This window comes from Drosophila bipectinata, chromosome 3L (assembly GCF_030179905.1).
Source record: "Drosophila bipectinata strain 14024-0381.07 chromosome 3L, DbipHiC1v2, whole genome shotgun sequence".
NCBI classification, from domain to species: Eukaryota; Metazoa; Arthropoda; class Insecta; order Diptera; family Drosophilidae; genus Drosophila; species Drosophila bipectinata.
In genome coordinates, this window is record NC_091738.1 from 17,658,134 (window position 1) to 17,672,321 (window position 14,188).

At 38.1% G+C, this 14,188-nt stretch overlaps 1 protein-coding gene across 5 annotated transcripts in view; it reads left to right on the forward strand.

The window, feature by feature from the left end:
- MYPT-75D (Myosin phosphatase targeting subunit 75D) overlaps window positions 1–14,188 on the forward strand; it is a 40,267-nt gene that overhangs the window by 13,211 nt on the left and 12,868 nt on the right. Inside the window, exon 1 of one of the 5 annotated variants that reach the window (XM_017233596.3) lies at window positions 5,005–5,393. The exons of the other annotated variants lie outside the window; for them this stretch is intronic. The gene's annotated coding sequence lies outside the window, so the exon portion shown is untranslated. Of the gene's footprint in view, window positions 1–5,004; window positions 5,394–14,188 lie in introns of those variants that run through there. 5 annotated transcript variants of the gene reach the window in all.

Consider the following 14,188-nt stretch of genomic DNA (forward strand, 5'->3'; position numbering starts at 1 on the left):
TACACACAAAGACAAAACTTTGTCGGATTCTGGAAAATGGAAATAACCATCGGCATATTCCTTTTCCCCCACCATCCCCCAACATAGTAACGTGCTGCAATATTTGCGCATTTCCTGTCGTACAAATATTTCCCATGTAACAGCATTCACTGGAGTTCCGTTTCTCCTAGGTGGATGCCACAGCAGCCAGTAACACAAACAGCAACAATATGAATAGTGGCAGCAACACCCAAAGCCGGCACAACACTGTTGCCAGATAACTTTCTGGCTAAAAGTGAGCAGAAAGTCCAATTTCGATGGAGCTGTTTTCTGGAAATCCGAATTAGATATACTCTTTCTTTATATTTTATACATATATAGCCTCTTTTAGGGTTTTAATTTCTTTTTTTAGGGCATTATAATCTTATAGCCATATTTATAAACCATATGTATTATATATTAGGTTAGAACTCATGGTTCTAGTTTCGATACCTGCCAAAATAATGCAATTTTATTTTTAAATCTTCATAAAATTAAGTAATAGTCTTCATGAATTTCTATTCATTTTTTCAAGTCCCCCATAGTACAACAGTTTCAAGGTCAAGTGACCACTTTTAACCTTGTAGTCATACAATATATGAATCACTATTTTCTCTCTCCACCCACGGCTTAATATTGTGCTTTGGCGAACATGTTTTATTGTTAGACTGGAGTACCCTGCTCCCTCGAGGGTAATTCGGTTAAAAAAGTTTTCTCTGCAGCTGCACTCACCGGAGAAAGGGTCGCCGACAAAAACGGGTGGTGTGTGGGTGGTTAGTGGGTTGTGGGGTGTGAGTATACACCTAACTACCGCTAAACAAAAAGCAAACAATGTAATGCCAGCAGCAGCGACCACGCATGAAAAAAAATAACAACAATAACAAAGTTGTGGCAGACCACAGGCGTCAGGATAGAGTGGAGGTCCTGGGAAAAAAATATAGAGGGGAGGTGGCTCAACTAAAGCATAAAAAAGTAAAGATTTTAATATGAAAATTGTATAACTAATATTTAAAATTTAAACATTATTTTTAAAAGGAAGCCTAATTTAATCTAATATACATACATATATATATTAATTTTCTTCAAGTGCATAAGTGAAAAGAGAGGCTAAAACGGATATTGCTTTAGTTGCGGAGGAAAAAAAAAGAAAAATCACATTTGCGGGAGAATAGCGAGCAAAGTGGAAACAAAGCGACATGTTGCGCTTGAAAGGTTCTTTGGATGGGGGAATCCCCAACGACCCACCATCCCACCGACCCTGCCACCCACACAGACAAACAAGGTTGACCTTCATGGGTAGCACGTGGTGTTGGAATGATAACCAATACTAAAGCCGGGATATCCTTAGGTTTATGTGGGAAGGGTGACGGCTGGATGCGGTTGTCTGAGCTGGAATCCAGAATTATCTTCAAGATAGGTTTTCTTGTTTGTTCAGGAATTTGGCGAGTGACAGTATTCTTTTGTGTGTCAGCCAGTGATTGGTTAAAGTTAGTTAGCAGTTGTTACAAATAGGATCTGATTTGAAGTTATTTTCATTGTTTTCTTTACTTTTTAGGTAATCTGATACCGAAAATTAGATAACTTTAACCCTGAAAAGTTCATTAACATGGGCCATCTGATAAAATTAGCTGAATGTTTTGATAAGATAGCTGTCTGGAGTAAGACTACCTATGGGGGACTTGAAATTGTAACCCTTTCTGAGAATAAAGTTTCTTTTTAAATTAATGACTAACTATCCAGAGCACCAGCTGCATGATTTAAGACCAAAAGCAGTAATAAGATTGGTAATCAAATAGCTTGGCCCATTTCCCAGACCCCTTCTTCCACCACCAACGTCATCCAGCCATTTATTGTTATTTATATTACGCAATTTAGCCTGCTTATCGGCCATCAAATAATTGGTAAAGGTGTACCAGGTGAAATCCCACAATGCCAATACAAATTATAGAGCTTGCCCTTTCCAGCCAGTTAAGGCTTCCCAATAACAATAACAATAGCTGAGAGTTGAGAGTTCAGAGAGAGATATTTGTATACAAAGTTAAAGAGAAGGAACAAGGATATACAGAAACAGAGAAAAAGAACAAACACAAGTTTGTTTAACAAAGTGGTTTTCAACACCCCATAAAAAACAGTTGCAAAAAAAGGGGGGTGCAAGGGGTGGGGACACAAAGCAAAAGCAAAGCAAAGCCAGACCAACAAAAAGCATAAAAAATAAATTACAATTCAAGGCAAATTTCCGTTGTTTCCGCACGTAAAAGTAAAAGGCAAATAAATAACCGTTGAGAGAAATGTAAACAATGCAAGCGGGAGATGCACAAAAGACCAAGAAAATTTTGCAAAAGGCAGATGAGAAAAAGAAATGCGGAAAAGCAGATAGAGAGAGAGAGCAGAACGCAGAAATGGCATTCGAAGCTGGTTTCTGCTGAATTTTCCGACCGGGCATTTGTGCTTTTTGCACTCCAGACGGGCACACCAAGTGGCATCCAGCAAAGGAAAATGAAGAAAAATAACTACATTCAGTTCTAATGAATGAGTTAAGAAGAAGACGAGACTGGGAAGGGCAACAACATGGAGTTGGGGATAAGCAAAATGGATGGAATTGCTTAATTGACGGGGTTAGTTGAGCTTCAAATCCTTGAAATTCCTCAAGAGCTTTTTCTTTAGAGCCATTGCCACTGCACTTGTGGATTACTTGACATTGCATACATTTTAAGTAAAAGATGTCCTTTTATAAAGGATTTATTAAAGCTTTAAATAAAATTAAGGGCTTTTGTAGGATTATAACCTAAGAACCATATTAATTTGACCTATCCATTATTTTCCGACCTCACTTCGTTTGTATGTACTTTTTAATTTTATTTTCTCCTGTCAAAAATTAAATTTTCACCAACATTTGCCTTAAAAGATCATGTTTAAGCAAATGACGTGTGCTTTTATAAATATTCATTATACTCACTTATTTAACAAACCTGTATTTTTGTGCTAATTAACTTACAAATTACAAAAATGAGGTTGAAAAAAAAATATAACAAAAATTAAAAAAACAAGTTTAAACTTTTCAAGCTTATAATATTTCAAAAATTCTTAATGTTTAACAAATTCTTATCTTAAATAATAAATTATAATATTTTCGGTAATTAAATCTCAAAAAATATTACGTATACGTAATGAAACCATAAGCAATATTACGTATACGCCCTGTATGTTTTTCTAAGTAATTGTGAAAATAAAATTTTTTGCGCACTTATATACCTAATAGAGCTTACAATAATTTAGAATTTTGAGAGTCTGTTCAGCTTCATTATTTTACAAGTAAATCTGAAAAGTAACTAAAAGACTTAAACACAACTGTGATGCTACAAACGCCAAATGGCAAGCTGGTGAAATGGAGCAAATCTTTAAGCAAACGCCGGATGGGTGGCAATTGATAAACTGCTCTAGATAGCGCAGTCATAAAAGGAGGGGGAGGGGGATGGGTGGGTAAAGGCTGCAGGCACTGGTGAGCGGTATGCGACGGAACCCGCACACTGGCACAATTTTCCTCTTTCCGATTTCCCTCTTAATTTTCCAACAAGCCGACATCGGCAATAGCGCAACGTTTCGGAAACAATTTGAAGGCCATAAAAGTTGATGTGGCGGCTGTCATAAAGGAGGCGACACCAGGCACAGATTCCACCACCCCAGCTGCCCCCCTTTTATACCCAGAAGTTAGGTGAAAACTGCGACGGCACTCAAGATGCGACGCGGAGCACCAAACTCCGGCGGGAGGACAAGGCGGCAAACACCAAAATGGCAAACGTCGACAACAACAACGACAATGACGACAAAAACAAATAAATAAACATCAAGCAGCTGTTTTTGGCGCCGTCTGGCAGAGAGACGGCGAGAGAGAGTCCCGCAAGAGAAAGAGCCCATAAAGAGAAAGTATTGCTAGTGAGAGCACAAGATGGGGTGCTCTCATTTAAAATCTCTGCCGGCTACAGTGGTCAGTTTTTGAAAATTTTTTGACAAAAATTAAATATATTATGTTGAAGTACAATTTCTTTAATTAAATAACTAGAAACATAATATGAAACAATATTTTTATTTTATGTTATGAGAACTTTAAATATCTTTCTATAGTCCTGCCCTGATCAATATTCCCACCGCTACTGTTACCAGAGCTCTCACACACGTCTTACTTTCTCTCCCGCTCTGCTCTTCATGTTAGTTTTCTCACCGCCCACTTATCAATAGGCACTCACTCATTCATGGCCAGACTATGTGGATCCCCTTTCTTCCGCCCCCTGTGCCTTGCCCATGGCCCACCCCCTCGCCACGTCCTCGACTGTCTGCTGCGCCTATTGGCAGTGCGAATACAAGCGGACAGAGTGAGAGAGACGGGAGAGAAAAACGACAGCGACGCTGCGGCATTTTGGGCACGCTTGCTGCTTGGCACTTTGGGTCATATATTTCAATCCTCGGTCGCCAGTCGTTCTGGCCAAAAGCCCGCAAAATCCGTAGCGCAACCAGTAGTGCCGGAGTCGCGCCCGTAGATACGTACGTTCGAAATACGGGCGGAAATACGTCGTTTGCAGTACGGGCTCTCGAGCTCTTTATTACGTATACGCACCGCGTGCCGCCGGTTGGTGGATTTTATTGTTTTCCCCGAGTATCAGAAGGTTCACAGCAAATATGAAATCAAAATGTAAATGAAAATGAGCAAGAACAGAGATAACTTTAAGGGCAAACAAAAAAAAGTATAGTTGGTTGAAATCAATAAAGATAAGACAGTAAACAGTTTTTACATAAAAGAATATTGCCAAGGCGAAAAAGCAAAGAAATAATTAAAAAAAATAAAAAATATAAAAATAAATATTATGTAACTAGTTATTAAAAAAAAACTTGGCAAACAAATCAAAATAGAAAGCTTAAAATATAAATCACTGTAGTACTGACAATAAAATATTAAATAAATTACAGAAAAATAAATAGGAATAAAGCTTTATAAGCAAATAAGCCCCTTAAACTTATTTTTGTTGCATTTTGAATATTTTTACCCTATACACGTGATAAGAACGTAAAAAATAGACCCTAAACCGATAGATAGCTAGATGGCCGAGAGGTAGGGGAAATATTCCTCAATTTCGATGCGAATCGATCCGATATATAGTAAGTGAGTGCCAGGCGTGCAAATACAAGCAAACAAATAAACAAACAAATCAAGCACAATAGAGTTCCTGTTACATACATTCCATTCCAACGTTTCGATCCCTTCCGCTCCTCGGCGAATGCAACACAAATATTAGTAATGCCATAAAACAATAAACCAACCCATACGTATTAATTGCAATCTTGTGATAATGAAAATACTGGAGCAGGAAAATAAACAAAAGGTAATTGATAAAACCAAAGTAGTTCAATTCCGAAAAGAAAAGATTATAACACAAGTTTTGGAAAATAAAACCCAACACCCAATTAAAATTCCACAAAAAAATTCTATTTGGAAATTCAAATTTCACATTTTTCAAATGCTTCGACTATTTTTCATATTTGTCAACAAACATTTCTGTGAATATTCAATTCCCCTTTTGCGCGTTCCCCGAATTTCTGTCGAATGCCATTTGGTAGCCAATTATTAGTCTATATGTCGTCTGTGGCTGACAGTTCTAAGCTTTTCCGTGCATGTGTTCGACCAATAAATATGCCAGAGACCTGAATGAATAAAAATATAATAATTGAATACTTAACTTAAAAATAAGTGAATTTTAAAATTCGTTTTGTTGTGGAAAATGATTAATTTATGTTTTTATTGGCGCCAGAAACAAGCAATTATTGTGTAGATAATTTTATAAGCTATAAAGTTTAGTCATTAAAATAGTTGATGTCAAATAGCTTTGGTTTTATGGACAAAAGTAAATTGATTCAATTAGGAGCTCTTGGAGTTGCCCAAGTCAAACCTTCTTTGAAACTTTTAATTGAAATATTTTTAGATACCGAATCCTAAACTTGTAAATGCTCATTTCCAGAAACCTCTAAACAAAACTTGAAACACTTTAATTTCATTGGGGTTCAAGTTTGAGAAATAAACGCCAAAACCCTGTAGCTATCGGGTGCCAATACCAACTTGTCCATAGCCACCAAATTGGCCAAAAAGAAAGTTCAGTTGCCAAAAATGTAAGAGCCAACATGAGGAGATTTTTTGAGTGGCATGTTGTAAAATATTTGATGCACTAGGAATAGCCAATGGGGCGTATACCTAATATTACGTATACCTAATATTACGTATACCTAATATTACGTATATGTTGTTACTGAAAACAAATCTCAAAGACGATTTTATTGTAAAAATAAAAGTAAATTTAATTTTTAAATATAATAACTTAGACCTTATACAATATTAGATATGCCCTTCCAGCAAAGTTCCCAAAAAAAAAAGAAAATAAGAAAAACAATAACTGTTCGAAGGAATAACTTTTTCAATTGGCTTCCGCTCTTACAAGATTTATCCATATACATATACCACCAGATGTGAGTGTGTGGTTGAGGGTTCGGGATTAGATGGAATCATTCATTCACATGTGATCATCGAGTCTGTGGGTGGGCTGTCCCTGACGCTTTCCTTGTGCTTTTTTTATATTTATGCCAGCCATTTGTGCTGACAGGTTCCATAATTTATGGCAACTCACTTATTGATTAGGCCATAACCGCACCAAGGTACGAATATTTTTTTCAACTTTAAAGATTCTTATCGAATTGTTAGTTTGGGTGCTCTCCTCCACTTTGCCATTTTGGTCTTTGGCTCTTTAACCGCTTTTCCGCAATTGCGGTCATAATTTGTCCATTCAACTCGTTTTTGAAAAAATTAAACAGTCTTTATTCGATATATTGAATTTTAAATCATGGCGGGAATGAATTGAAAGAGATATTTGCATTGCAGGCCCCTCTTGAGTCACATTTTCAATCACTGATTAAATCCCTGATGTCCAATTTATCGAATTTCAACTGTATTTCAGTTCGGACTGCTGGCCATGCGGAAACGAAAGCTGCGTTTAGCTCTTTCTGTCCCATTTTGGCCAGCAGCTTCCAGCCGTTTCCGTTTTCCGCTGGCTGGACAAAATTCTCTGTGACATTTTTTTTTTGCCGGTCTCTTTCGTGGGATGATTTTACGGAGGCCGGGCCTGTGGCGGCAGGTGGCAGTTTTGTTGCAATTGTTTGCAATTTAGTTGCCACCGCAAAATGGCCAACTGTTTTCGGAGCTAATCTGTTGCCAATTGTTGGCTTTTTTGGAGGCCAATTTATGGTTTGTCGTTATGCAAAGGTTTCAAATGCTTTCAGGGCACTTTTATTTTTTGTTAAAGTCCTTGCTGATTTAAGCCACGAGGTTGAGCGAGTAGAGTAATGATATTTACATATTTTGCTTTGCCCGCATTTTTGTTTTTTTTTCGTTACTTTGGATAAAGTGGATTTATGCTAATTGTAAGCACCAGAGCCAGGCTCTTAGGTTTTATTCAAAGGGAGCTCGCCTGATTTTTTTTTTTGATTTTCTATATATATTCGGATTTGTGTTCATCACTCATCTGCTGTTGGTTTTCGCTAATTAGAAGCGTGCCTCAATTGCTGGGTCGAAATTTATGCAGAAAAAGTCAGATCCCAAAGGGAAAGTGAAACAAAAGAAAAAATTAAAGCACACTTCAAGGTTCTTCTTATCCTGAAGTTAAAGTTTAAGGGTATATTCCTTTGGATGTGGTTTATATTTAATAAAGAAACTTAGCTTTGGCTTTGGCTTAAGGTGGATTATCTTGGGCTTATGTATATTTGTCAAATTTAATACTAAAGCCAAGCTGAGGTGTGAGTAAATTAAAGAATCAAAATTAATGTTTTCATAATTCACTTCTCATGGCTCAACTTTGCTCATTAACATTTCATGAAGAGCAAACAAAGCTAAATTAAATATAAGCATACCAGGAGCACACTTGCCCTTCTACTTATGCTGCTGAAATTGCATTTAAACTGCATACAATGTTTGCTTTAAAATACACACACAAGGCTCCCTTTTCATGGAAACTAAACGTTGTTATGGTTCGTGCTTACAGAATATATTCGCTTCTTATTCATATTTCTATGAAAATAGCCATTCGCTGCGCTTCATAAAAAATTCGCTTGTTGATTGCAGATTGGCTGGCAGCCAAGTCGTGCCACTTAAACGCTAATGTATCTCATGTCTGGGTTATTAAAGTTAAGCCAGCCCATTGTTAGGGGGCTTCTTTGGCAACTTTCATGGCGATTTACGGGGGCGACATTAAAATGACAGCTCATTCAGTTGATATCTTTCAGAAGATGATCAATAAAGTCAATCCCCAGCAGCCAATTGACAGGTCGCCTTCCATCGAACTTGTTTTTTACTGTCCCCAGGGACCCCGCCGATTTCCATGGCCCCACTGGGGAGGACGAATATTTTTTACGACTTCTGTTTATATAACCAACAACAAAGGGGTCTGCCCCTCTGCCGAATGAAAATGATTCCAGAAAAATCATTCGTGTGTAAAAATGGCAAGCAAGTAGAGAGACATTGGCTTAATGGATGCCCTCCTTTACCCACAAAAGCGGGCCTTTGGGCCGAAAAATGTTGTTTGGGAAAAGCCCTTCTGGGATGGGATGAGTTCACCGCATGGAAAATCCATTTATCAAAACGACGACCAAAGGAAACCGCAAACGCATCGCACAATTTGACGCAAAACAAGCAACAATAACACGAAACAAATGATTTAAATTAATCCACTTAACGCCACTTGAACCTCTGATCCTTAAAATCCCCAAAATGTATGCTACATATTTTGATAGAGCCATACATATATAAAATATCCCATGGTACATGGCCGAAATGTCTGTGGGGGAGTGTAAAATATCAAAAGCCTGAAATGCAGAGTGGACATCGAATGGAATGCCGTGAAATAAATGCAAAAGAAAAATTTAATGCTCAAATAATGGAGAAAATCGGACTGAAAATGTTGACTGAAATGTTCACTTTGAAAGTAACTGCCGGAAAATACGCTCTACAGGCAAAATAAAAGTTAATTAATGAATCCTTTCTGTGGAATTCTTTTTCAATTGAAAAAGTCATCATATTTTTAAAAAAAGATCCGTTTCTCAAAGCAATTTCTAAAAATATATAGAAAACCATTGAAATTCCATCACAGATGTTATCAGATTTTCGTTATCCTGTTAACCATTCCCCTTTGAAAATCACAAGTGCCTTTGCCCCCAAAAAGGGTATTGGCCACAAAAAAAGTGGGCTTGAGGGCGTGACATATTGAAAAAGGAAGCCGTAGGAAAAAATATTTCGCAATTTCAATATAAAGCCTGGCGGCATGCTAACGCGGTTAAGGACAATCGTGGGCGGCGGCACGCCTCCAAATGTGGGTCAAACTACACATACCAACGAACCTCTGACAATGGTTATTGCATGGAGTGGTTCGAAGGGCCAAGGGGAAAAAGGAGAAGGAAGGCTGGAAAGGTTGTCAACGTAACGACCCCATGCCGACCCGCTTTTGGCCAAGGCGCCGGCAACAGAAGCGGCAATAAAAACAATCGGGTCCTACATATGCTGGACTGCCCTCGGCTGGGCTGGCAACCCTGTCGCTGGTGGGAGTCGTCGGCGCTTTAAATCGACGTTATCGGTCTCGGGGGTATTTTTTTTACACTCGGCATGTGTGTTTGGGTTTTTAAAGGATTTTATTTAAATGAATAAGTTTAAATTTAAATAAGAGACTTTGAATTATAAAAATTTATTTATTTTTAAGGGTTTCTTTAAAAAAAAAAGTAGGAGTCTTTCTACTCGCTTCTCATATGTTAAGGTGCCCTTCTACTCGCTTCTCATAAGTTCTAGCTAATAAATATAAAATATTAAAAAATAAATGCAGTTCAAAAATAGAGTTTAAACAACTTAATTCTTTAAATTCTGTACTATATCTTTTATACTTTTTCATTCCGATTTATTATAGTTTATTCCGATTTCTTGTTGTTATTTAACTGTTGTACTGCCAACAGTTTATGGCTGCATCCTTGCAGTTTTTATAGACCCATCCACACATGCCTTTAGTCACCTCCCCGCCTGGACGCCTGCCCGCCTTCTTCCTTATCTTCCCTCTCTTACTCAGTCGCTTTGCCCGTCTCTGTCTGGCACGCCTATACAATGAACCCGCACGAATGTGTGCGTTATTTTGTGTATTTGCCGGCTTGGTGTGAGCATGTGTTGGTTTTGCGTGTGTATTTGCGGTCTTTCACACATACTTTTGCAAATTTGTTATTTACTGTTATTTTAGTGCATTGTGCGGCCGTCGGAAGTGGAAATGAAGGAAGTAGCAGGGATCGGATCCCAAGCGCGTTTAAAAAACCCAACAAGCACCCAAAAAGGCAGAGAGAAAATGTTGCTTATATATAAGGGATTCTTTTAATATTAAATCATAATAATATTCTTAAAGGTATAAAGATCCTAAGGCTTAAAAGTTATAAAGATCCTTAATTTATTCTCTGTGCAAAAATATATACCAACTTTAGCATTTATCCCACATATGTATATGTAGACCACATATCTTTCAAGGTGAATTTCCTGTTTAAAGGAAAAGAAATATTTGCCAACAACCATCAGGAAATCTCGGCAAAAAAAGACGCAAAAAATGTCAGGGGAAAAAGGAAGTATGGGAGAAATTAAGAAGGAACCAATGGAAATGAGAGACGTGGTGGCATGGGCAACTTTCTTCGATAGCATTTCGCAAAAAATTCGCAAACAAGAAGCCACCAAGGAAGGCACACACATGCATCCCTCGCAGGTTTTTTTTTTATTATTTTATCCTGCTTTTGGGCCAAAGTCCTTATGGTCCTTTTCGTGTTGGGCGCCATATGCTTTTCACGGCAATTTGGATTCTTGCCCGATGGTTTTTTTCAGAAGTCCTCAGGAAGAAGAGTAGAAAAATTAAGGTATAATTTGTAGACCCTTTAAATATTATAAGGTATTCTATAGAGACATAGTACCTCTTCCAAGAGAGTATCATGAAAAACTCGTTAAGCTAAACAGAAAGCAAAAAAAAGATAATCGGATGGAATTTTTTATTGTATCTATTCAGCGTACGTAAGCCATTAGATAAGTTGAGTATCGAACCGAGAGATAAAAGTAGCTGATAGTTAAGCTATGCAGATAATGGAGCTGCATAGATAAAAGCCCACAAATAGGTTGCTTTTAAATGCAAAATAAATAACAAAAGGCAATGATTGATGTTTCGCCAAAGCACTTCATTCACAATACATGTATGCATATTTTTGATTTAGAAAAAAAAATGATTTTAAATGGAGTGAAGCACTCGCAAAAGTCAGTGCCAAAAATAAGTGGCTCGCCCCCGCTGAACTCAATAATTTGATTCAATTACTGGCAACCAATTTGTTGCCGGGCCGGGTAATGAAAAAAAAGAAAATTATTTCATGGCTTTGAAAATGTGATATTTCACACCCGAAAGAATAAAAATCACGGCATGGGGCAAATTGAAAATTTATATTTGTAAACAAATTAAATTGCAAATTGATGATTATTTTAACGAACTATCGGATTTAAATGCCGACAACCGCAAAATTGATCATAAAATGCACGCCCGTATCCGAATTATTTCCATTTTTGCAGTTTCCGCCCACATATGGCCCACAATTGCTGGCGACCTTGAAATGAATTTTCCAAATTTTTTTGCAACCGATTGAGTGAGAGAAATTTCCACATCAATTGACAGTTTTACGGATGTGAAAATACTGTTGTAATTTCCATAAATTATGCAAAAATATGCTACATACTTATTCAATAATGATATTTTGTAAATTTGTGAATTGTGCGTGAATGATTATGCAAGTAATTTACTTACTTAGTTTTAGTTTCGAAAATCCTTGACCTTTGTTGGGCTTTGATCCTGTTAACGCCGGCTTAAGCCTTCAGTTGTTGCCATTCCCAGGGCTCCTCATCATCATCAAACAACAGTTTGAAATCATAACAGCTCGGAAGGCAGACACAGGCTGGCCGAGTCTTTGTAATAACTGGACCTGCAGCTGGCCAATCAACCCACAAACAATGCCCACTCCGACCCACCCAATTAAGTCGGATCACCAGCCCCCCAAACCCCAGCCCGACACTACTTGTGTTGCTACGTGCCACCGTGTGGTGCGGCTTCCTGTGAAGTCTGCCCGTCCATAATAAGCCCACATAAGCTGCTCTTAAACCCTTTCGATGGTGGGGGGGGCCCCAAACAGTGTCTGCTGTAGTCGCATTTAATACAAATTTGCAGCGGTGTGTGTACTCTAAAAAGCCAATTACGTGCCTCAAATAAAGCCCTGAGATAGAGTCAGAGCCAGGGTGTATCGGAAGCAGGATGTGGCATGAAGGTATTGGAGCCAAACTGGTCATAACATTTATAAGATCACGTGCTCAATTATTAAGCCACTAAATAAATAAATAGGCGACCGCCCGACACGTGCCACATCCACCAAACACACTCTGACAGTTATGTGACCGTCCCTCCACCAATAAACTTTCTCACACAAAACGTAAAAGTACATATATACGTGGGGATATGTCCATAAAAAAAAAAGGAAATTTCATTCATGGGTTCATTACTCATACGCAGTGTTGGCTGGCTCCCTCAATGACGGCAAGGTTTTGTGGCTTCCGTCGTTTAATTAATCACAGGGATAGCTAATAGCAGGATCTAATGGACCAAAGGAGAGATTATTAAAATAAAATTTAATAGTTTGTTTAAGCTTATGGCTTTTTTAGTCTTTAGTCAAAGAAATAATATTTAATTAACTCGTAAAGTGTCCTTTGAGCCACAAAGTCGTACTCTTTATGACGTTTACCATAAAGGAAGTTGAATTTGAATCCCTGGTGGCTCTGGGTGTGTGGCTTTTTTTGCAAATAATTTATTTCCCCCAAGGTGTTGCGACCTCGTTTATATTGGCTTGATAAAAATCGCGCAATTAGCCGCGTTGATTTTCGCACACAGGACCACCACCACCATAAACACATACACGTTTATTTTTAATAGAAGTTTCTATGGAGAGGCAGTGGGAAGAACTAGAACGATGAGGTCCTATGTAGGTCTAATTTACGAGCAGGGCGCAAAAATAATTTACTTTCCGAACGCAATGACGGCACGGGGGGTGTGACAATGCTCTTTGGTTGGTTGCATGGCTGGCTGGTTGCTTGGTAAAGGGGGGTTTGGGCAGCGGATTGGGAGCGTTTAAACGAAGGTGCAAATTAAATCAACATGCATATCCGTTTGACACCGTTTCGCGGAACCTGCTAGCTCTTGGTAGTCTCCCCCTCTTCTACCTGATAGCGCCGTTCTTTAAAGGGAATCCTATAGCAGGTGAGGGCCCCGTTCGGGCCCTAATGGAGGTGACTAACGGGGGGCTCTACAAAATGGCGTACACATTGCAAATGACCGAAAAACAAAAAAGAACAAAATGACGGCAACGGGGGAAATGGAAAATGGGAAAACTTTTGGTCATGTGTTGTGTTGTGTCGAGTGTGTGTGACTGTGTGTGTATGCTAACCTTGTTTAAAATCTGGGACGCATAGATATATGTAGTATGTTCTACGAAGAAGGTGGTGCGGGAACTTTCCATTTCCCGTCTCCCATTTTTTGGCAGAAGGCGAAGAAGGATAAATACCTTTGGCTACCAGTTGCAAGTTGGCTCTTGGGATACTCTGCACTCAAAGGTATTCAGTTGCCTTTTACCTTTTTTTGTTTGAGGTTTTCAAGAAAAACAAGGAAACTGCATTAAGGGTTTCCCCCAAAAAAAGAAGGAAAAACATGCAAATATGGTAGAAAATGAAAAAGGAAAATCTGACGTGCGACACGTTGGCAGGGACATAGGGAACTAATATTGACTGATGGCTTTATGGCCTTTAATGGTTTCTTTTTGGCCCTAAGGATGATAACAAAACTTTTTAAATAAAACTAAGTTCTAAAAAATATGAATAAATAACACTTTTTAATAAATTTTAAATTTCTTTTCGTTTCAGGTAAAAATTTAATGTACCTATACTTTAAAATCTAAGGTAATTTTTATGGTTGAAAATAAATATACTTTGTTAATCCTATTAATGTCTGACATAATCCTCTCAAAACTTTTCACATTTCCCAGTCTTCTG